The sequence below is a fragment of the Macaca thibetana genome, chromosome 10 (genome assembly GCF_024542745.1).
Source record: "Macaca thibetana thibetana isolate TM-01 chromosome 10, ASM2454274v1, whole genome shotgun sequence".
NCBI classification, from domain to species: Eukaryota; Metazoa; Chordata; class Mammalia; order Primates; family Cercopithecidae; genus Macaca; species Macaca thibetana.
Window position 1 is genome coordinate 69,168,382 of NC_065587.1, and position 20,877 is coordinate 69,189,258.

The window sequence follows — 20,877 nt, forward strand, 5'->3', positions numbered from 1 at the left end:
TCACAGGGAGACGGCCCCACCCCTGAGCGGGGCCCCAGGCTCAGTGTCGGGTTGGGGTTGCCAAGACAGAGGGGCCCTGGGGGACTGAGGTGGCTCCACTAAGAGACCGGGGTCAAAACACGTTAGGACTGTGCGAACTTAGGCCCCCTTTTCTCCTCTCTGAGCCTCAATTTCCTCATCTTTAAAATGGGGTAAGGCTACCTACCTGCTAAGGTTGCTCTTGACAATGAACAGAAGCTGGGTGAGTCACTAGCGCACTGCGTTCTTGTCCTGCCTGTGGTTTGGTGCTGCCTGGGAGGCTTGAGAACCTGGAGGACAGATGACATAACACACGCCTTCATCCTCAATCTGCCTTGAATGATTGCCAAGGACTTCCAATTCCCCCTAAACAGAGGAGCTAGAAGAGACCACTTGGAAATCCAAAAGTGTCCGCAGCTCTGCTGTGTGAGCCTGGGTAGGTGCCTGCTGTCTGGCATCCGTGAGCTCACACGTGAAGTATGCAGCCAGGCTGGGACTTGAACCTGTGTCTGCAGCCTCTGAAGACTGTTTTTTCCGCTTCAAGGGGCTGCCTCCATGCTGATGACTCCAAGGACTTCCTGACTGGGATAACCCTGACTTTTCGTCTACAAACACATGATTCATGGTGAAGGAAGATGCTGGGCGGTGGGCATGGAAGTCTCAGCTGGGGGCTGGGTAGTTCCCTTGAGCCCATGCAGATGGGCAGCTGTCCTCAGATGCCACCTGCAGCCATTAGGTTGGGCCCTGCAAAGGAGATACTGGCATGTGTCTGTCTTTTTGTCTACCAGGCTCTTTTTTGTTGTTGTTCCTTTGTCCTTTTTTTGAAACCTTTGGAATATTTCAAATATGGGTCTTTCATATACATTCAAAATCTTGAACTCTTAGAATTACTTTTGTTACAGTTGCAATTTTAAAAAGTTTTTATTTTATTTATTTGTCTGTTTATTTTTTGAGACAGAGTCTCGCTCTGTCACCCAGGTTAGAGTGCAGTGGCCTGATCTTGGCTCACTCACTACAACCTTCGCCTCCCAGGTTCAAGCGATTCTCCTGCTTCAGCCTTCCAAGTAGCTGGGATTACAGGCACGCACCACGATGCCCGGCTAATTTTTGTATTTTTAGTAGAGACAGGGTTTCACCATGTTGGCCAGGCTGGTCTTGAACTCCTGACCTCAGGTGATCCATCCACCTTGGCCTCCCAAGGCGCTGGGATTACAGGTGTGAGCCACTGCACCTGGCCTGCAATTTGATATATGTCTATGTAATTACCTGTCTTCCATTAATCCTGGGCCCTAGAACAGGGACTGAGACTTTATTATTAATCCATGTATCCCCCCAAAAACAAATACAGTACAAATACAGTACAAATAGAGGCAAGCAGACTTGTCTCTATTGCTTGTGTTTTGGGATTTGTGGGGTCACTTTGTGACCCAGTTTTGTCGTAAATCTTGTCCATGGGGTTTTGGTTTTGCTACCTAATTGCTTTGACAATTTTTATGTGGGGATTTAGAAAGATTCAAAAGCTGAGTTTTCCACTGCAGACATACCCATCTTCCCAAATCTTGACTCTTTCTAAATACATTTTTACATGGAAAAAAAAAAAAATCAGCACTCAAGTGTATTCAGTGACAGGTTTCTCTCAGACCCTTGGAAATGACCACGGTTACTTAGTTGGGGCTTCTTTCTTTTTCTTTCTTTCTTTCTTTCTTTCTTTCTTTCTTTCTTTCTTTCTTTCTTTCTTTCTTTCTTTCTTTCTTTCTTTCTTTCTCTCTCTCTCTCTCTCCCTCTTTCTTTCTTTCTTTCTTTTGAGACAGGGTCTTGCTCTGTCTCTCAGGCTGTAGTGCAGTGGCACGATCTTGGCTCACTGCAAACTCTGCCTCCCGGGTTCAAGGAATTATTCTGCCTAAACCTCCTGAGTAGCTGGGATTACAGGCGCATGCCACTACTCCTGGCTAATTTTTGTATTTTTAGTAGAGATGGTGTTTCACCATGTTGGCCAGGCTGGTCTCGAACCCCTGACCTTGTGATCTGCCCACCTTGGCCTCCCAAAGTGCTGGGATTACAGGTGTAAGCCACCACGCCCAGCCCGAGGCTCCCTTCTTATATTTTATGTGTATCAAGCAAACTTAGGTATCTGGTCTAATTCTTACACAGAGAGTGTACATCCCCACTTAAAAATGGCTACATTGGACTGGGTGTGGTGGCTTATGCCTGTAATCCCAGCACTTTGGGAGGCTGAGGGGGGCGGATCATTTGAGGTCAGGAGTTCGAGACCAGCCTGGCCAACATGGTGAAACCTTGTCTCTACTAAAAATACAAAAAAATTAGCCAGGTGTGGTGGCAGGTGCCTGTAATCCCAGCTACTCTGGAGGCTGAGGTGAGAGAGTCTCTTGAATCCAGGAGGTGGAGGTTGCAGTAAGCTGAGATCACAGCACTGCACTCCAGCCTAGGTGACAGAGCAAGACTCCATCTCAAAAATAAATAAATAAATAAATAAATAAAATAAAATAAATGGCTACATTAAAAGTAGGATTTTTAGCTTTTGTTCTGTAGACCTCTTTGGCATATGGTTAAGTGTGATGGACTCCTTCTCAAAATGTGTTTTTTTTTTAAATTAGTCTTTTTTTTTTTTTTTTCCCAGTAGAGGTGGAGTCTGACTGTGCTGCTTAGCCTGGTCTCCAATGATCCTCCTGCCTTGGCCTCCCAGAGAGCAGGGATTACAGGCATGAGCTACTGCACCTGGCTTTTTTTTTTTTAATGTTTTATAAATGCATAAAATAAAATGCATGATATTACAAAGGAAACCAATTATACTGAAATGATGTTACTGCAATATCAACAAGCATTTGTGATGCAGTGATGAGGTAAACTTCTTTATTAGTACGTTAAAAAACAAGATGGGGAAGCAGGTTGCAGGTCACCATGAGTGTAAACAATATGTAATGTTATCTGCAACCACTGTGATACCAAATGAAAGTACCTTTGACTTCTGTTGTAACAGTCACTGCTAACCCTACCATGCTTCTTGATCCACATTCATACTTGAAGGAAATGCTGCATTTCAATTAGAGGTTAGTGAATATAAAGTTATATTTTCCCACCCAAGTTCATGAAGTTTCTGAGTTCTAGACCAGGTTAAGAACCCCTGCTAAAAAGTGTGGCTGTCCCTCACTTGATTCAATCAGTCTGTTATTGAAAAGTCACCCCATCTCAGCATTTCTTCAAATCTCATCCTTACACAGTTGGGTAAACTGAGGCCCAGGCTGGAGAACAAACTTGGGTCATTCTGCCCTGTGGGGATGGCAGAATCCAGTGTCCTGATTCGTGGCCCAGGTTATTTTCCAGCTCCTCCCATACCAGGCGGGTGGCAGGGACCCCCCTCGGCCCCACCTCCCTGCTCGCCAGGAGCAGCTGGCGTCCTGTCCTGAGAGTGACCCAGCCCCGCCCCGCCCTCGCCCCACCCTGGCCGGCCAGCTGTGGATGTGACAGGAGGCTTGGCTCTGGCTCACTCCGGCACATTCCTGGCCCAGCCACTGTTTTCCTCTTCTTCTTCTTCTTCTTTTTTTTTGTTTTTGGCGGTGACTTTTTCTCCCACACCCCTCCCACTCCTTTTCCTCAAAAATGCTGTGTCTTTCCCCAGAGGGTCCCTCTTGGCGGCTCCGGGAGGGAAATGTGGCCTGGATTTCCTGGAACACGTGGAGCTGGAGTATCAGCGCTGGGAGGAGGGAAGCTGTTGGCAGCAGGGCATCCCCCCAACATAACTGGGCCTCCCTGGAGAAAGAGGGTGAGCGGAGCCTCAATATTCCCTTTGCACTGCGCCCTTTGAACAGTGGCACCTGCAGCTGCAGCGAGTGGGCTGCTGCCTCGGGGATAGTGAGACGCCTCTAGGGAACCGCGGCTCTGTGATCTTGGGCAAGCTGGGCACTCTCCCTGAGCTTGGGTTTCCTTGCTCCTTAGAACTGAGGATGTGATCAGGATCTGCCACAGCTGGTGGGACAGTCCAGTGAGGCGATGGCTGTACATGGTCCCTTTCCAAACAGAGAACAATAAGTGAGGTGTTGGGGGCATCTGGGGTTGCAGATTTGGGGGCTGCATTTGGGGCAGCAGGGGTGGAACCAGAGAATTTCCATCCTTCTTTCCTTCATTCATTCATGAGACAAATGTGTGTCAGACAGTTACCATTGTGCCTCTCGGGGTTCACAATGAAGAGACAAGTAAATGCCTCCTGTAGGGGCAGGTGCAGGTGAGTGCTCTAAGAAAAAATGAAGCAGGATGCGGGGATAGAGTTTCTCAGGGTGCTGGAGAGGGCCACTCTGCTGGGGCACCACGTGAGTCCAGGCAGAGGGACCAGAGGGTGCTGAAGGCTCTGAGGTGGAAGCAAGCAAGGAAGGGAAGAGAAGGCAAGGTTTGTGTGGAGTGGGGGAGAAAGCAGAGAGGGCTGTGGGGACTTCTAGGTGAGGCAAGGACTTTGGCTCGATACATGAGAAGCTACGTAGCGCTTCGATCCTGCAGTGACACAGTCTGTAAAGGACCCACAGGGGCTGTATAGGAGGCGTGCACGTGGAGCAGTGGCTGGGAGGCCAAGCAGCTAGGGTCCTGGCTGCAGCTCCTCCCTGGCTCTGTGAGCGTGGGCAGGATACTTCTCCTTGAGCCTCATTTTCCTCCTCAGTAGAGTGGGCTCACGGAGCTCTGATGACTAAGAGGAAGGGTCATCACTGACCCTTTGCCATCACTTTGCCTGTGTCTACACCCTTGCGTGTAAGCTACAGCTCTCCATAAGTGGGAGCTGTTTTTTTCTATGAGCCTTTGAGGATTGGAGCCACTTGCTTAGGGGCAGGCTCGGGGACAGAGCCAAAGGCTGGTTCTGAGCCCGGGTAGAGCAGTGGCTGCTCAGATTTGGGGGACATGTAGCGTCATGATCTGGGGAGGGGATATCCCTGAGTTGTCTGCAGCCCTTTTCCCATTATGGGTACATGGCTGGATTTAGGGAACCCTCGGGCAAGGGAAGAAGGGCTAGGTGCTGCCCCTGAGATCTGTGAGATGGGAGGTGGCCAGGGATTCAGAGGTTCTCTGAGGTTGCAGAATGCCCTGTCAACCACTCTCCCATACCTAGAGGGGGCTGGACGCGTCCCTCTCTCCCTTGCCCTCGGTCTCGGTTTTCTCATCTGTGAAGTGGGCACGAGAAGTCCTAATCCTGGCAGTGATAAGAAAGTTTGGGGAAGGAGTGATTTGTCATGCATGATGTGGTTGGACAGGACCCTGCCCTTAAGAAAGAGGGAGCCCACCTGCCCAGGCACTGTGCTGAACTTCTGTGCATTAGGTGAAAGTGGACAGGATGATATCACTTCACTGGAACTTTCTGTGGCTTCTCTTTGCTCTCCTACAGAGGTTCCATGGGAGGTGGGAGCTGGGGGCTAACTCTGCATACCTTATAAACCTCAACTCACATCCTCCTGGCTTTCTGTATCCAGGTTCACAGGCCTCCTGAATCTCCCTCCTTAATGCCCACCTTGTTCTGGCCTCTGAGACATTGTTACTCCCTGCATTCCTTCCTCTTGCCCTAGTAAACTCTCCCTCCCTGCTCAGCTCAGTTTAACTATCTCTTCCTGGAGGAAGCCCACCCTGTCCTGTAGACTAGGCTGAGTCTCACATTGCAGCATCTTAACGGTGCTGCCTCCTCTCCTGGTAACACCTGTCACTGTTGTAATATCACATGTGTTGCTGCAATTGTCCACATTGCCGGTTGTTGATTCTCCCCACATTAGGTTGCTGACCATCCCCACATTAGGACTGTGTGTTCCAGGAGGGCAGGGACATTTTCTCGATCACAGCCATGTCCCCACCAATAACAGCAAATAGCAGATGCTTAATAAATGCTTTCTGGATAAATGGAGGGGTGAAATCATTTTGACAATCAGAAGAAGAAGGTGCCCCCCTTTTCCAGATAAGGAACCAAAGGTACAGAGAGATTAAGTAACATGCCCCAAGGTCACACAGCCAGAATCAGATGGTGTCTGTCTGGGAATGTTTCCCTGCAAACCAGGCTTAGAAGGTGGGCAGATGGGGTTATGCAGAGCGGCGCTAGGACCATCTGGATAAGGGAGGGTTGTGGGGGCAAGCCCCACCCATCCTTGTTTTCTCCACTCCAATGGTGGTTTGTGGCTGTTTTCTTCAAGGGCAACTCAGGTGACCTTCAGGTTGGGGCCTCCTGGGTCCCAGGGGCCTGCTGGGTGGAGGGCCTGGTCTGGCTGGGCTGCTTTTCTCGCCCCTTTGCCTGCCCGCTGGCTTCACGCACAGATTACAACTTCCCCTCCTCGGCTGTCTTACGCAGGCCACCTCCGGCTCGCCATTGTCTCATTGTTTGCTGAGGGAAGCTCCAGGAGGAAATTAACCTGCTGCTCACCCCAAGCAGGGAGTTTCACCCCCAGCCCCCACCCAGGGAATGCCTGTGGGGAGGGCAGGAGGAGTGGGGGCAGGTAGCAGACAATACAACAGGCAGCCTTGAAGTGAGTGAGCTCTCTGACCGGGAAATATGCAAGCAGAAGCTACATTCACAGCACCTATTTACTAGGCCCTCTCCCAGCCCAGGCTACATGTCAGGCAGCTGGAGGCACAGATGCTAGACAAGGGTCTTGTCCTTAAAGACCCTGTAGCCTAGAAGAGATGCTGGGCAGGGCCTCAAAGTCAAATGCTTTGGGGGCCAGACAGGTGACAGAAATCTGCAGGCCTGCTAGCAATGCTGAGTGCTCGGGGACATAGCTAAATGAAAACTATCCTGAGCCACGAAGGAAGGCTTTTAGATTCCAATTTTATTTTAACATGTTGCTGATCAAACAAATGACTCCTCCAGCCTGATGTAGACTGCGGAACCCCAACCTAGATCTTTAGAAAGGAATTCTTGTTCTGGGGTGAAATTGGATCAATAGTTACTGGTGTCTGCCCCTATGGCTTTAGCTGTAGCTGTGGTGGTCAGTTTCCAGCACACTGACAGCATCCCTTTTCAAACACCCAGCAGTCATTTGGCTTCTCTGAAGACTTGGGAACTCCCTCAGGGACCTGGGAGGAGTTGATGCCAGTAGGGGTACCCCTCAGTCAATGGGGAATGGGAGTTAGTGGGTAAATGCCCTATCCTTTTATCCATTGGAGGTCCCTGGTCACTCAAAGGTTTGCAGTGAGATGGGGCACCGGTTGCCCATACTGGAAACCGGCTCAATAACTCACTTTTTATACCTTTCCTCTCTTCACTCTCACTCTCCCAGATAGATCCCTCTGGCTTCCTGGGCTACTGGCTCCCAAATCCTTGTCTCAGGCTCCGCTTTCAGGGGAACCCAAACTAAAACAATCTCTAACATTCTTTCCAAACAGCTTATGATTCTAAACTTAGGTGATTCTAATATCCGATGACTTTAACTCTGTGATGATAAGTTTTCATAAGTAAACCCAACTGTGATTCCAGAATGATGTCATTCTAATGTGGCTGAGATACACCTATCAGAACTGGAATGCTCCATTTTGTACAACTGAATTTTGCTCCTCTTGAGCTCCTATTTTTCTTCCGATGCCAGAAAATGCAAACTTCAAAAAAATCTAGATAAAAACCAGTTATTTCAGATTTGAACTCAGTTGGGTGAATCAAGCTTTCCCTGGCATCCCTTTTTTCCCGGATTGATTTAAGTCCTGGAAGGGAGGGGGCATCTTGGCATTGGTTGAGGGAAGAACAGGTCTGTGACTGGTATTTCTCAAGCTATACCAACCCATCTGGCTCTCCGGCATGCTCCTGCCCCCTTGGCATTCACTGGAAATGCCCCGCCCATGTCGATGCTTTGACTTCTAGGATCAAAGAAGCATAACTTTCTCCTCCTGGGCCATACACTATAAGAGTCGCGTCCACTCCATTCAGTCATCTGAAAAGATGTGGTCACTTTTTACACCTCACGGGGCCCTGTATACAAACTCATCATTCAATCAAATGTATTTGCTGAGTATCTAGCACGTGCTGGCATTGAGCCAGGCACTGAGGCCACAAAGATGAAAATATGAAAAGACAGGTTCCTTTCCTCAAGTCATTTACAAGCCAAATAATGTATAAATATTTTCAACTTCCATATTGTGATGTCCGTTATGAAGGAACCCAACAGGGCGGGCAGAGAAAGCCTCTTGGAAGAGTTGTCATTGGAGCCAAAGTCTAAAGTCAGGGGAAGCCACAAAAAGGTTTAGCAAGAAAGACATGTCTGATTATATCTGTAACTGTAAAACATTTTCTTTTTTCTCTTTTTTTATTTTATTTTATTTTTTGGAGACAGGGTCTCACTTTGTCACACAGGCCAGAGGGCACTGGGGCAATTTTGGCTCACTGCAGCCTCAACCTATGGGGCTCAAGCGATCTCCTTCCTCAGCCCCCCAAGTAGCTGGGATTCTAGGCACATGCCACCATGCCCCGTTAACTTTTTTGCATTTTTTGTAGAGATAGGGTTTCACCATGTTGCCCAGGCCTGTCTCGAACTCCTGAGCTCAAGCGATATGCCCACCTTGGCCTGCCAAAGCATTAGGATTAGAGGTGTGAGCCACCACGCTCGGCCGGTAACTGTAAAACATTTTGTTATATTGAAGGCATCTCCTCCATTTTTTCATACATGTTACTTTCCCCTATTTATTAGTGGCCTCCATCACCTTAGAGATTCATGTCTCAAAGGCCAAGGCTTTTGGTTTACAAGAGTCACGCAAATTTAGTCAAAGCCCTGAGTAATTTGAGAGTGTACAATTTATGCCATAAATAATAGATTGAGAAGAATAGATGAGTCAAATTGGTTTTCCTCTTTAGGAAACGAGATAAAGATTATCTGGAGGTGGGGAGAAGGGAAGTGTAGCAGAGATGTCCAGCTGTCATGCAATTATCTGACTTCCCCTTCTTCTATAGCTGCAGATGGCCATGTATCTACACTACATTTCGCCATCTCCCTTGCAGTTAGGCATGGCCACGTGACCAGGCTCTGGCAAAGGATATGTGAACCAAATGGTGTGTGCAAATTCTGGGTCATGCATTGAAAGAAAAAAAGGGGCATCCTCTTCCCACACCTCTTCTTCCCTTCCTGCCAGCTAGAATTTGGCATGGTGGCAGGAGCAGTAGCAGCCGTCTTAGACCACAAGACTGAAGCCACACGTTGAGGATGTCAGAACAACAAAATGGAAGGATCCCAGGTGTCTGACATCATGGGACTCATAGCAGCCTAGACTGCTTGCCCCCTACTGGTTAGTGAGAGAGAAATCAATAGCTGAGTTAGCATCCCAAGTAATACAGAGGGTCAGAAATATAGGAAATTAGCCTGTTGTTGTGGCTCATGCCTGTAATCCCAGCACTTTGGGAGGCTGAGTTGGGCAGATCACTTGAGGTCAGGTTTCGAGACCAGCCTGGCCAACATGGTGAAACCCTGTCTGTACTAAAAATACAAAAACTAGCGGCGGCATGGTAGCACATGTGCCTGTAGTCCCAGCTACTCAGGAGGCTGAGGCTGGACAATTGCTTGAACCCCAGAGGCAGAGGTTGCAGTGAGCTGAGATCGTGCCACTGCACTCCAGCATGGGGAACAGAGCAAGGCTCTGTCTCAAAAAAAAAAAAAAAAAAAAAAAAAAGAGAGAGAGAGAGAAAAGAAGTATAGAAAATTAGTGTGCATAGACTCTGGTGTAACCCTGAAAAAAGAATAGAAACTTCGTGTGGTCTTGAGGGGTCTAAGATCTGGGCCCAGAGCCTCAACTCTGGGTAGAACCCAAGGAAGCCATGAACCTAACTGCCTGAGTGTGTGTGCAGGCACCTGGAGCAGGACACTTCTGAACACACAGAAGTGGGGGAATGGAGGTGAACTGAGGGGAAAAAGCAAAAGAAGACACCCAAAATCGACCAAGATTAAGTTTCTCCCACCTAGTGGAATAGAGGCTATTTATTTTGGGTGTGAGCTGAGAGTTGTATCTGCATCCCATTTTATTATTATTGTATTATTATTTCTGGATCCCAGCCCAGCAATTAACAGGAACCTGAATGGAGGCTGGTTTATCGATAAATTTTTGCTGAGCACCAAGGCCCAGGCTCAGGTCCCAGTCCAGCTCCCTACTTGCTGGGTGGCCTTGAGCATGTTACTTCTCTTTTCTGAGCCTTGGTGATCTCACTGGGAACATAAAGGGGTTGAACTCCAGGATGCTTAAGGTGGCTCTTTTTGCACTGATGTCCTGTGGTTTTTCTCTGGGTCTGGCACTGAGGGGAGTTCAGGAAAAGTGTGATAAACTCTATTTCAGTTCATAGAGGGACAAGACACAGTCACATGGGCACATACGTATACACACACATACACACACATGCAAATGTGATTAACCAAACATCCTGGTAGCCAAGAAGATATATAGCATTAAGGTTTAGAATACAGGCTTTGAAGTCAAACAGACCAGAGTTAACAACCCCATCTTCATCACTAACTAGCTGGTGACCTTGGATAAGTCACTTTATTTCTCTGAGTCTTGAGTTTCTCCCATTTAAAAGGAGGATGATAATGCCTATATTTAGGGCTTTCATGTAAAAAAATAATTTATGTACAGCTCCAAGATCATGCCAGGCACATTATGGGTACTCAATAAATGGTGGTTATTTTGATGAGGATTGTGAGTCATGGTGAGAACCAAGTGAAAGGTGGAGAAGGACAGAGCTGGGAGGTCTTGAGTATGGACTAGGAAGATCCATGAAGGCCAGGGTGTGGGGAGGCTCTTGGAGAAGGCAGAACATGAACAGTGCAGGTATGTGTAAAAGCGTGACCAGAGGGGATGAAACACCCTTTTAGGAGAGGGGGAAAATAGACACAGAAGCAAAGTAGAGCCAGGCTTGAGAAAATTGCTTCCTCTTCCTGAGCCTTATTTTTCACTTTGTAAAGTGAGTGTAGCAATATCTGCCTTGCAATGTTGTTGGAGTGATTATTGAGATGTTAGAAGTCAAGCTCCCATTAAGATGCCTGGCTCATGTAAGTCGTCAAATACTAGTTTCATTCCTTTCCCAAGAGAGGGCACTCACAAAATGTCAGGGCTAGTAACACAAGGGATAAATATTTGAGGGAATGGATACCTCATTCTCCATGATGTGATTATGTCACATTGCATACCTACAACAGAACATCCATGTACCCCATAAATATATGCACCTAATATGTACCCCCAAAATTAAAAAATAAATATATATTTTTAAAAATCCCCCCAAAACAAAAATAAATGAACAAACAAAGACAAAATATCAGGGCTAGAGTGACCCTCAGAGACTTTCTATGGTAACATACACATTTATTCATGAGCTGTTCACACATCATTCATCAATCTATACAGCTATCACTTAGCATTTTTCATACATCCATTCAAACACCAACAATTCATTCATCACCCATTCTTCATTCATCTAGCCAAAAGTCCATTCATCCTTCACTCACCATCTATCCTTATCCATCATCATGCCTTCATCAGCAACCCACCATCTGTCTACTTATCATCCATTTTATATTCATTCCTCATCAATCTATTTCGTAGCCATACACCCATTCAGCCAACTACTCAAGCAGCCATCATTCTTCCATCTGTCTATCCATTTATCATTTATCCATCATCCATCTATCCATCTGCCATTCATTAGCCATCACCATCTCTCATGAATTTATTTTTTCCTCAACTATCCATTCTTCATGCATCTATCTATTTATCACTCACTGATCCATCCCTCTATTATTTTATTCATCATTTATCCATCCACCATTTTTCATGCATGAAATATTCATCCAAAATCTATCCTTCATTCATTTCTTCATAGCTATCATTTACAAGCCAAACATCAACCCACCAATTTACTCTTCCTCCATTCCTCTTTCATGCATCATCCATCCTTCATTTACTCTTTCACTAAATATCTGTCATCTATTAGCCATGCCTATCATCATCTATGCATCTTCCATCAACATAACCACCTATGATCTATATAATTTAATCATCCATCTGTATATGTTTATCCAGTCATTCATTCATTTATGTTTCATCTTCCATATTGCCTGTCAGGTAATATACACCAGAGATACAGACTAAATAAGCTACAACCTGTCCTCAAGTTGTTCAGAGTCTATTGGAGAAAGATAAATAAGCACAAGATAGCTGCTGTACCAGAGGAATGACTATACCAAGCACCCCAGGGGAGACCACACAGGAGAGAGCCACAGACTCTGAGGGAACTGAGGAAGGACTCAAAAAGGAGGTGGCAGTTCATTAAACTGGGTCTTGAAGAATGATTAGAAGGTCCACTGGTTTATTTTTTAATTATTTACTTATTTATTTATTTGAGACGGAGTCTCGCTCTGTCGCCCAGGCTGGAGTGCAGTGGCATGATCTCGGCTCACTGCAAGCTCTGCCTTCCGGGTTCATGCCATTCTCCTGCCTCAGCCTCCTGAGTAGCTGGGACTACAGGCGCCTGCCACCGTGCCTGGCTAATTTTTTGTATTTTTAGTAGAGCCGGGGTTTCACTGTGTTAGCCAGGATGGTCTCAATCTCTTGACCTTGTGATCCGCCCGCCTCGGCCTCCCAAAGTGCTGGGATTACAGGCGTGAGCCACCACGCCCAGCCTATTTATTTTTTTTAATGAGACAGAGTCTCACTCTGTCTCCCAGGCTGGAGTGCAGTGGCACAATCTTGGCTCACTGCAACCTCTGCCTTCCAGATTCAAGCAATTCTCGTGCCTCAGCCTCCTGAGTAGCTAGGACTACAGGTGCGTGCCACCATGCCTGGCTAATTTTTTTGTATTTTTAGTAGAGACGGCGTTTTACCATGTTGGCAGGCTGGTCTTGAACTCCTGACCTCAAGTGATCTGCTCCTGACCTCAAGTGATCTGCCCGACTTGGCCTCCCAAAGTGCTGGGATTACAGGCATGAGTGAGCCACTGCGCCCAGCCCAAAGGTCCCCTGGTATTTTTATGGGGGGAAATGAGTCCTAAGAGAGGAAGTGACTGTGCACAATCATAGTAAGAGTTAATTAACAGGACAGAGACCTGTAACCAAGTCCCTAGCCTACTAGACTAGTTCTGTTTCCACTTCTTGTGGGAAACAGTAAGTTACTCAAGGGAAGACCAGCAAAGAAAACCTGCCTCGAAGCACCAGGAGAAGGCTGCTGTTTTAGGATCTGGTTGTAGATGGGGTGGAGAAGGGGATTTTCCTAGACCTCAGCTTCTCATTCAGGGAGAGGTAACAGCAGAAGCCCCAGGAAGATTTGGCAAAGAGCAGGAAAGAAGGAGGAGGAGAGACAGAGCACAGTGAGGTGAGGAGAAAAACAGGGCAGGCACAGTGGGGTTCACACCTGTAATCCCAGTGCTTTGGGAGGTCGAGGTGGGAGGATCACTTGAGGCCACGACTTGGAGACCAGCCTGGGAAACTCCATCTCTACCAAAAAAAATTAACCGGGTGTGGTGGCATGTGCCTGTAGTCCTAGCTGAGGCAGAAGGATCCCTTGAGCCCAGGAGTTTAGGCTGGCTGCAGTGAACTAAGATTGTGCCTCTGCACTCCAGCCTGGGTGACAGAGCGAGCCCCTGCTTCAAAAGGAAAAAAAAAAAATTTAAAAACCCCACCTAGTATTTTCTTGTGGCCTTTACTCGGGTAATTAATAATAATATTGTTACTGCTGGGCACAGTGGCTTATGCCTGTAATCCCAGCACTTTGGGAGGCCGAGGTGGGTGGATCATTTGAGGTCAGGAGTTTGAGACCAGCCTGGCCAACATGGTGAAACCCCGTCTCTACTAAATAAAACTTTGCAAATTAGCCAGGCACGGTTGCACATGCCTGTAGTCCCAGCTACTTGGGAGGCGAGGCAGGAGAATCTCTTGAATCCGGGAGGTAGAGGTTGCAGTGAGCCGAAATCGTGCCATTGTGCTCTAGCCTGGGCGACAGAGCGAGACTCCGTCTCAAAAAAAAAAAAAAATAATGTTACTATTCTAGCAGCTGTGTTTTATTGAGCACAGACTACGTGCTGAACAGTGTGCTATAAATTTTTCATGCGTCGTACCATTTTATACCTCACCCTCAGCAGCCCCAAGGAGCAGTTACTCCTCTTGTCCCCATTTTGTGAATGAGGAAAGTAAATTCCTGAGAAGTTAAGCTAGGATTTAAATGTGTCTGTGTGACTACAAATTCCATGTCCTTTCCACTCCTCTCTGCTGCCTCTCTCATCATTCTTTGGGTGTGGTATATGGTTACATTAGTCACTGGGCATGAGGACCAAGGAGAAAGGAGGAGGGGAGTAGGAAGAGGAGAATCATAGGTGACTCAGACATACATGTGCATTTAGTAAGATATATGCATCATTTTACTAGAGATTTTCTCTGTATCTTCAGACTCTGAAACAGTGGACATAGTAGGAAAGAAAAAACTTGTTGAATTTTCATAACTATCATTTACAAGCCAAACATCAACCCATCAAGAAATATCTTCTGGCCGGGCGCGGTGGCTCAAGCCTGTAATCCCAGCACTTTGGGAGGCCGAGACGGGCGGATCACGAGGTCAGCAGATCGAGACCATCCTGGCTAACCCAGTGAAACCCCGTCTCTACTAAAAAATACAAAAAACTAGCCGGGCGAGGTGGCGGGCGCCTGTAGTCCCAGCTACTCGGGAGGCTGAGGCAGGAGAATGGCGTAAACCTGGGAGGCGGAGCTTGCAGTGAGCTGAGATCCGGCCACTGCACTCCAGCCTGGGCGACAGAGCGAGACTCTGTCTCAAAAAAAAAAAAAAAAAAAAAAAAAAAAAAAGAAATATCTTCTATTTCTTGTTGCATTATCTTGCAAAGAAAATGGATGATCAATTAGAATATAGGGTATACAGGTTTCTGACACAAGTCCAAAGTTTTTTTTTTTTTTTTTTTTTTTTTTTTGAGATAGAGTCTTGCTTTGAGCTAGACTCTCCCAGGTGTGGAGTGCAGTGGCACAATCTCGGCTCACTGCAACCTCCACCTCCCAGGTTCAAGCGATTCTCCTGCCTCAGCCTCCCAAGTAGCTGGGATTACAGCTGCCTGCCACCACGCCGGCTATTTTTTTTTTTGTATTTTTAGTAGAGATGGGGTTTCGCCATGTTGGCCAGGCTGGTCTCAAACTTCTGATCTCAAGTGATCTGCTTGCCTCGGCCTCCCACAGTGCTGGGATTACAGATGTGAGCCACTGTGTCTGGCCAAATCCAAAGTATTACTAGCATAAAGATATACTTTTTTTTTCTCCCAGGTCTGGGAGTAGGCTGGGCATGGTAGCTCAGGCCTGTGGTCCCAGCTACACAGGAGGCTGAGGTGAGAGGATTGCTTGAGCTCAGGAGTTTGAGGTTGCAGTGAGCTATGATTGTGCTGCTGCACTCTAGCCTGGATGACAGAGGAAAATTCTATCTCAAAATAATAATAATTATAATAATCCAGGACTAGCTTGTTTGGGTTCCAGGCTTCTTCTGTCTTGTAGCTCTGCCACCCCCAGGGTGTTGCCCTAGTCCGCATGGTCTCAGATGTCACCTACATATCTACACCACAGGCAGTAGGCAGTGGGAAAGGCATGGGGCAACTATGACTTGCAGATTGCTCTCTCCACTTCTGTTCACCTACCACTGGTCAGAATTTAGTTGTGTGGCTATAATCAGCTGCAAGGGAGGCTGGGAAATGTAGTCTTTATTCTGAGAGGCTATGTGTTCAGGTAAAAGTGAGAGGTTTTATTTCCATAGGAGAAGTGGAAAATGGATATGAGGGGCAAGTAGGGGTCTCTGGCATAGATGAGAAGAAGATGTATGGACACCAATATTCTCTATCATGTGAAGACTCCTAGGGTCACATATCATCTCTCCCATTAGACAGCAGGCTCCCTGAGGGCAGGGGGCTACATTAACCACCCTGGTGTCTCTGAAAGCTTCTAGCTCAGACTTAAGGGAGAAGACATTTTCAGTCCCGGATAGAGGTCTAATGATTTGATGGAACCAGAGCAAGTAGGTTAGAGGCCTTTTGCCTGGTGATGACCAAAGTGGAGAGGCCAGGCGTCTGGGAGGCGGCCAGCAGCAGTAGAGAGAGACGCAGGAAAGTGACTTGCAAGGGGGCTGGAGTGGATGAAAGGTCAGAGAAGAGTCTGGAAAGGAGGATGCAGTGTTGCAGGGCAAGCAGAGCTGGGGGAAGGAAGGGATAATTTAGTAATCACAGCTCTTCCCTCAACACAATGCTCAAGAGCTCACAAAGCATCTTGGCCTCTGTTTTCACACTGGTGAGGATAGATGGTACCTGAAGTTAGGTGGCAGGTGGGAGGGTGCTTTGGAGTGCCACCAGCCCATTCCTGTCCAGTGAACTGTCACTGGTTTCCTTCTTCCTTTTCCAGTTCCTTCCTCTCTCCTTCCCTTTCTCCCTTCCTTCCTCCTTCCTTGATTTCCCTCTTCTTCCTCTGTATGTGCATATATACACACATATAACATAAACACACACATAGACATACATATATATGTATATCTGAATATATGTCTCTGTATGTACAGATATACACATATACATATACATGTATGTATATGTACATACACATATGTGATGACTAAAGTGGAGAGGGCTAAAAGATGAGGCCAGGTGTCTGGGAGGCGGCCAGCAACAGTAGAGAGAGATGCAGGAAGGTGACTTGCAAGGAGACTGGAGTGGGTGAAAGGTCAGAGAAGAAGTGTATATATGTGTGTATGTATATGTGTGTATATGTATATGTACATATATGTGTGTGTATATGTATATGTACATATATGTGTGTATATATGTATATGTGTGTGTGTATATGTATAATCACCTACTATGTGCCAGGAGGTATTTTGAAAGTTACTGAGAAACACACTGGTGAGCAAACCAGACAAGATCCTTGCCCTCATGGAGCTTATGCTTAAGAGAGACAGAAGTTACACAAATAAATGCACAAATAGCTATGTAGCTGTTAAATGTGACCAATGATTAGCGCTATGCAGAAGTGCAGAATGCTGTGAGAGCACACTCATTATGTATTCCAGCATTTATTAAACAAACATGTAATAAAACAAATTATATGTATTAGAGATTTGCTTTTTTTTTTTTTTTTTTTTTTTTTTTGAGACGGAATCTTGCTCTGTCACCCAGGCTGGAGTGCAATGGCACGATCTCGGCTCACTGCAACCTCTGCCACCCAGGTTCAAGCGATTCTTCTGCCTCAACCTCCCGAGTAGCTGGGATTACAGGTGTGTGCCACCATGTCTGGCTAATTTTTGTTTTTTTTAGTAGAGACAGAGTTTCAGCATCTTGGCCAGGGTGGTCTTGAACTCCTGACCTCGTGATCCACCCATCTCGGCCTCCCAAAGTGCTGGGATTTTAGGCATGAGCCACTGTGCCCAGGCTAGAGATAATTTTTAGAAAGGAATAAAATCATGCTCTTGTTCAAATATAAAATGAACATGTGTCAAAGATTTATTTAACACATTAATTTATGTGGTAACCAATAAGGTCTTAAAAACTACTTCAAAGGAGAATCCAAAGAGAAGAGGCATATATAGGTAATGAGGAATGCTTACATTAATTTGCTGAAGATACAAAACTGTTTTCTTCCAAGAGGACTGGGGGAATGAATTACATCTTCTTATTATAATTATAATAATAATAATTATTATTTTGAGACAGGGTCTCTCTCTGTTGCCAAAGGGCTAGATTGCAGTGGTGTGATCATGACTCTCTGCAGCCTCAACCTCCTGGGCCCAAGCGATCCTCCCACCTCGGCCTCCTGAGTAGCTGGGACTGTAGATGAGTGATATGTGACACCACACTAGCTAATTTTTAAATAATTTTTTGTAGAGACGGGTTTCTGTATGTTGCCCAGGCTGGTCTCAAACTCCTGGGTTCAAGTGATCCCGCCACAGCCTCCCAAAGTGCTGGGATTACAGGGGTGAGCCACCACATCTGGCCTCAAGTGGATCTAGAGCAGAAGAAATGTGTCTGTATCTCTGTGACAAGAATTGTTTTTATTATCATCAATCTTGTTACAACGTATGGAAGTGTACACTAGCTCAAAAATGCGAAATGCATCGGCCACCACAGAATCAGCTAACCTGAAATGATGTAAAGACAATTCATACCGTTCTGGAGGACTTCCAGTAATCTTTGTGGACGTTTTTTTTTTTTTTTTTTTTTCAGCTTCAAAGTATTTTACAGTTTTTCCTGATGTGAGTCAGACCGGTACTAGACACTAATAATACAGAGCTAAACCATACAGACACAATTTCTCCCTCAAGCACAATGTTCCCTTATGTTCTAACTGGGGTGGAGAGCTGGGGAACAGTTTTTGGAAGCCAAACTGAGTCTTTGCCATTTTTGTTTTATACAGTCATATGTTAATTAACAACAGGAATACATTCTGAGAAATGTGTCATTAGGTGATTTCATTCTTGTGCAAACATCATAGAATGTACTTGCACAATTCTAGATGGTACAACCTACCGTGCACCTAGGCTCTATGCTATAACCTATTTCTTCTGGGCTACACATTTGTACCTCATGTTATTGTACTGAACGTTGTAGGCAATCGTAACACAATGGTAAGTATTTTTGTATCTAAGCATAGCTAAATGTAGAAAAGATACAGAAAAAATATGTAGAAAAGATTATTTTTAAAAAAGACACACTTGTGTCTTTACTGTGAGTGGATCTTGCAGGACTGGAAGTCACTCTTGGTGAGTTAGGGAGTGGTGAGTGAATGTGAAAGTCTAGGACATTACTGTACAGTACTGTAGACTTTATAAACACCATACACTTAGGCTATACTAAATTTATTTTTAAAATTTGTTTCTTCAATAGTTAACTTTAGCTTACTGTAACTGTTTTGTTTTATAAACTTAAAAAAATTTTAAAAACACTTTTTGTATTATTTCATAATAACACTTAGCTTAAAATAGGAACACGTTGTACAGCTGTGTAAAAATATTTTCCGTCTTTATATCCTTATTCTATAAGCTTTTTTCTACTTTTATTTATTTTTTTTTACTTAAATTTTTTTGTTGTTAAAAACTAAGACACAAACACACACATTAGCTTCAGCCTACAGAAGGTCAGGATCATCAATATCACTGTCTTCCAGCTCCATGTCTTGTTCCACTGGAAGGTTTTCAGGGCAATAACACATGTGGGGCTATCATATCCTATGATAACAATACCTTCTTCTGAATACCTCCTGGAAAACCTATCTGAGGCTGTTTTACAGTTAACTTATTTTTGTTAATAAGTAGAAGGAGCACACTCTAAAATAACAATAAAAAGTATAGTAAATATGTAAATCAATAAGTTGTTTATTATCATTATCAAGCATTATGTACCGTATTTTTTTTTTTTTTTTTGAGATGGAGTTTCGCTCTGGTTGCCCAGGCTAGAATGCAATGGCACAATCTTGGCTCACTGCAACTTCTGTTTCCCGGGTTCAAGCGATTCTCTTGCCTCAGCCTCCTGAGTAGCTGGGATTACAGGCATGCACCACCACACCAGACTAATTTTGTATTTTTAATCGAGATGGGGTTTCTCCACGTTGGTCAGGCTGGTCTTGAACCCCCGACCTCAGGTGATCCACCCGAGTCGGTCTCCCAAAGTGCTGGGGTTACAGGCGTGAGCCACCGAGCTCGGCCCATAGCTGTTTTTTTTTTTTTTGTTGTTGTTGTTGTTGTTTGTTTTTTGAGATGGAATCTCGCTCTGTCACCCAGGCTGGAGTGCAGTGACGCTGTCTTGGCCCACTGCAACCTCTGCCTCCTGTGTTCAAGTGATTCTCCTGCCTCAGCCTCCTGAGTAGCTGGTATTACAGGCGTGAGTCACCATGCCTAGCTGATTTTTGTATTTTTAGTAGAGATGGGGTTTCGCCATGTTGGCCAGGCTGGTCTTGAACTCCTGACCTCTGGAGATCCACCTGCCTCGGCTTCCCAAAGTGCTGGGATTACAGGCGTGAGCCACCGTGCCTGTCTATGTACATAATTGTATGTGCTAGACTTTTATACCACTGCAGTGTAGTAGGTTTGTCTACAGCAGGCTCACCCAAAACATGTGAATAATACATTGCACTATGATGTTAGGACAGCTGCAATGTCACTTGGTGATAGGAATTTTTCAGCTTCATTATAATATTATGGGACCAGTGTCATATACATGGATGGTCATTGACCAAAATGTCCTTATGGGATGCATGACTATAATTAAATGATAAAAGCACTTTGTACTCTGAGAAAAAACAACACTACCTGTTGAACTCCAAATCTGCAAATAAATGAAGATTGGAGCCTTTCCTGTTAGACTCCATAACAAAAACAACTTTATTTCTTACTTGTGTGATATACTATGTCTGAAAATATGTGATTGCCTTTATAATGATCATATGAGAAAATTGCTGTTTTTTTCTACCTTGGACAGACTGACTCCTTGGTAATTTTTTTCCCTTGAAGTATCTGTTGTTTTCCCATGAGGGTTTTCTGATAAAAACTGGAAAATCTGCTAGGCAAATTCTAAAAGAGCTATAAAACTTGTATTTTTCATTGGGGGATTTATCATTCTAAAGGAAAAAACTTCTTTCCTGGTAAATTTTTGTTTTTTAAATGCTTATTTTGTCTTTTCTTTCTTCTTTTTTTGTGATGACAAACACACAACAACCAAAATAATTACAGATTGTGGTAAGCACTGTGTAAGAAATAAGGGTGGTGATACAATGGAGTTCAACTCAAGAAGAGGAAATAATTGCTTTAGATTAGGGGTCAGCAAACTTCTTCTGTAAAGGATCAGATAGTACATATTTTAAACTCTGTGTGACATCCCTTGTCTGTCACAACTCACAG

The 20,877-nt window shown here is 45.3% G+C and overlaps 1 non-coding gene across 1 annotated transcript; it reads right to left on the reverse strand.

The window, feature by feature from the left end:
• Positions 1–20,508: 20,508 nt before the first annotated feature.
• On the reverse strand, positions 20,509–20,570 carry LOC126929909 (U7 small nuclear RNA). The gene has a single exon (XR_007717342.1). It is a non-coding gene; the product is annotated as a U7 small nuclear RNA (small nuclear RNA).
• Between the last annotated feature and the right edge of the window lie 307 nt (positions 20,571–20,877).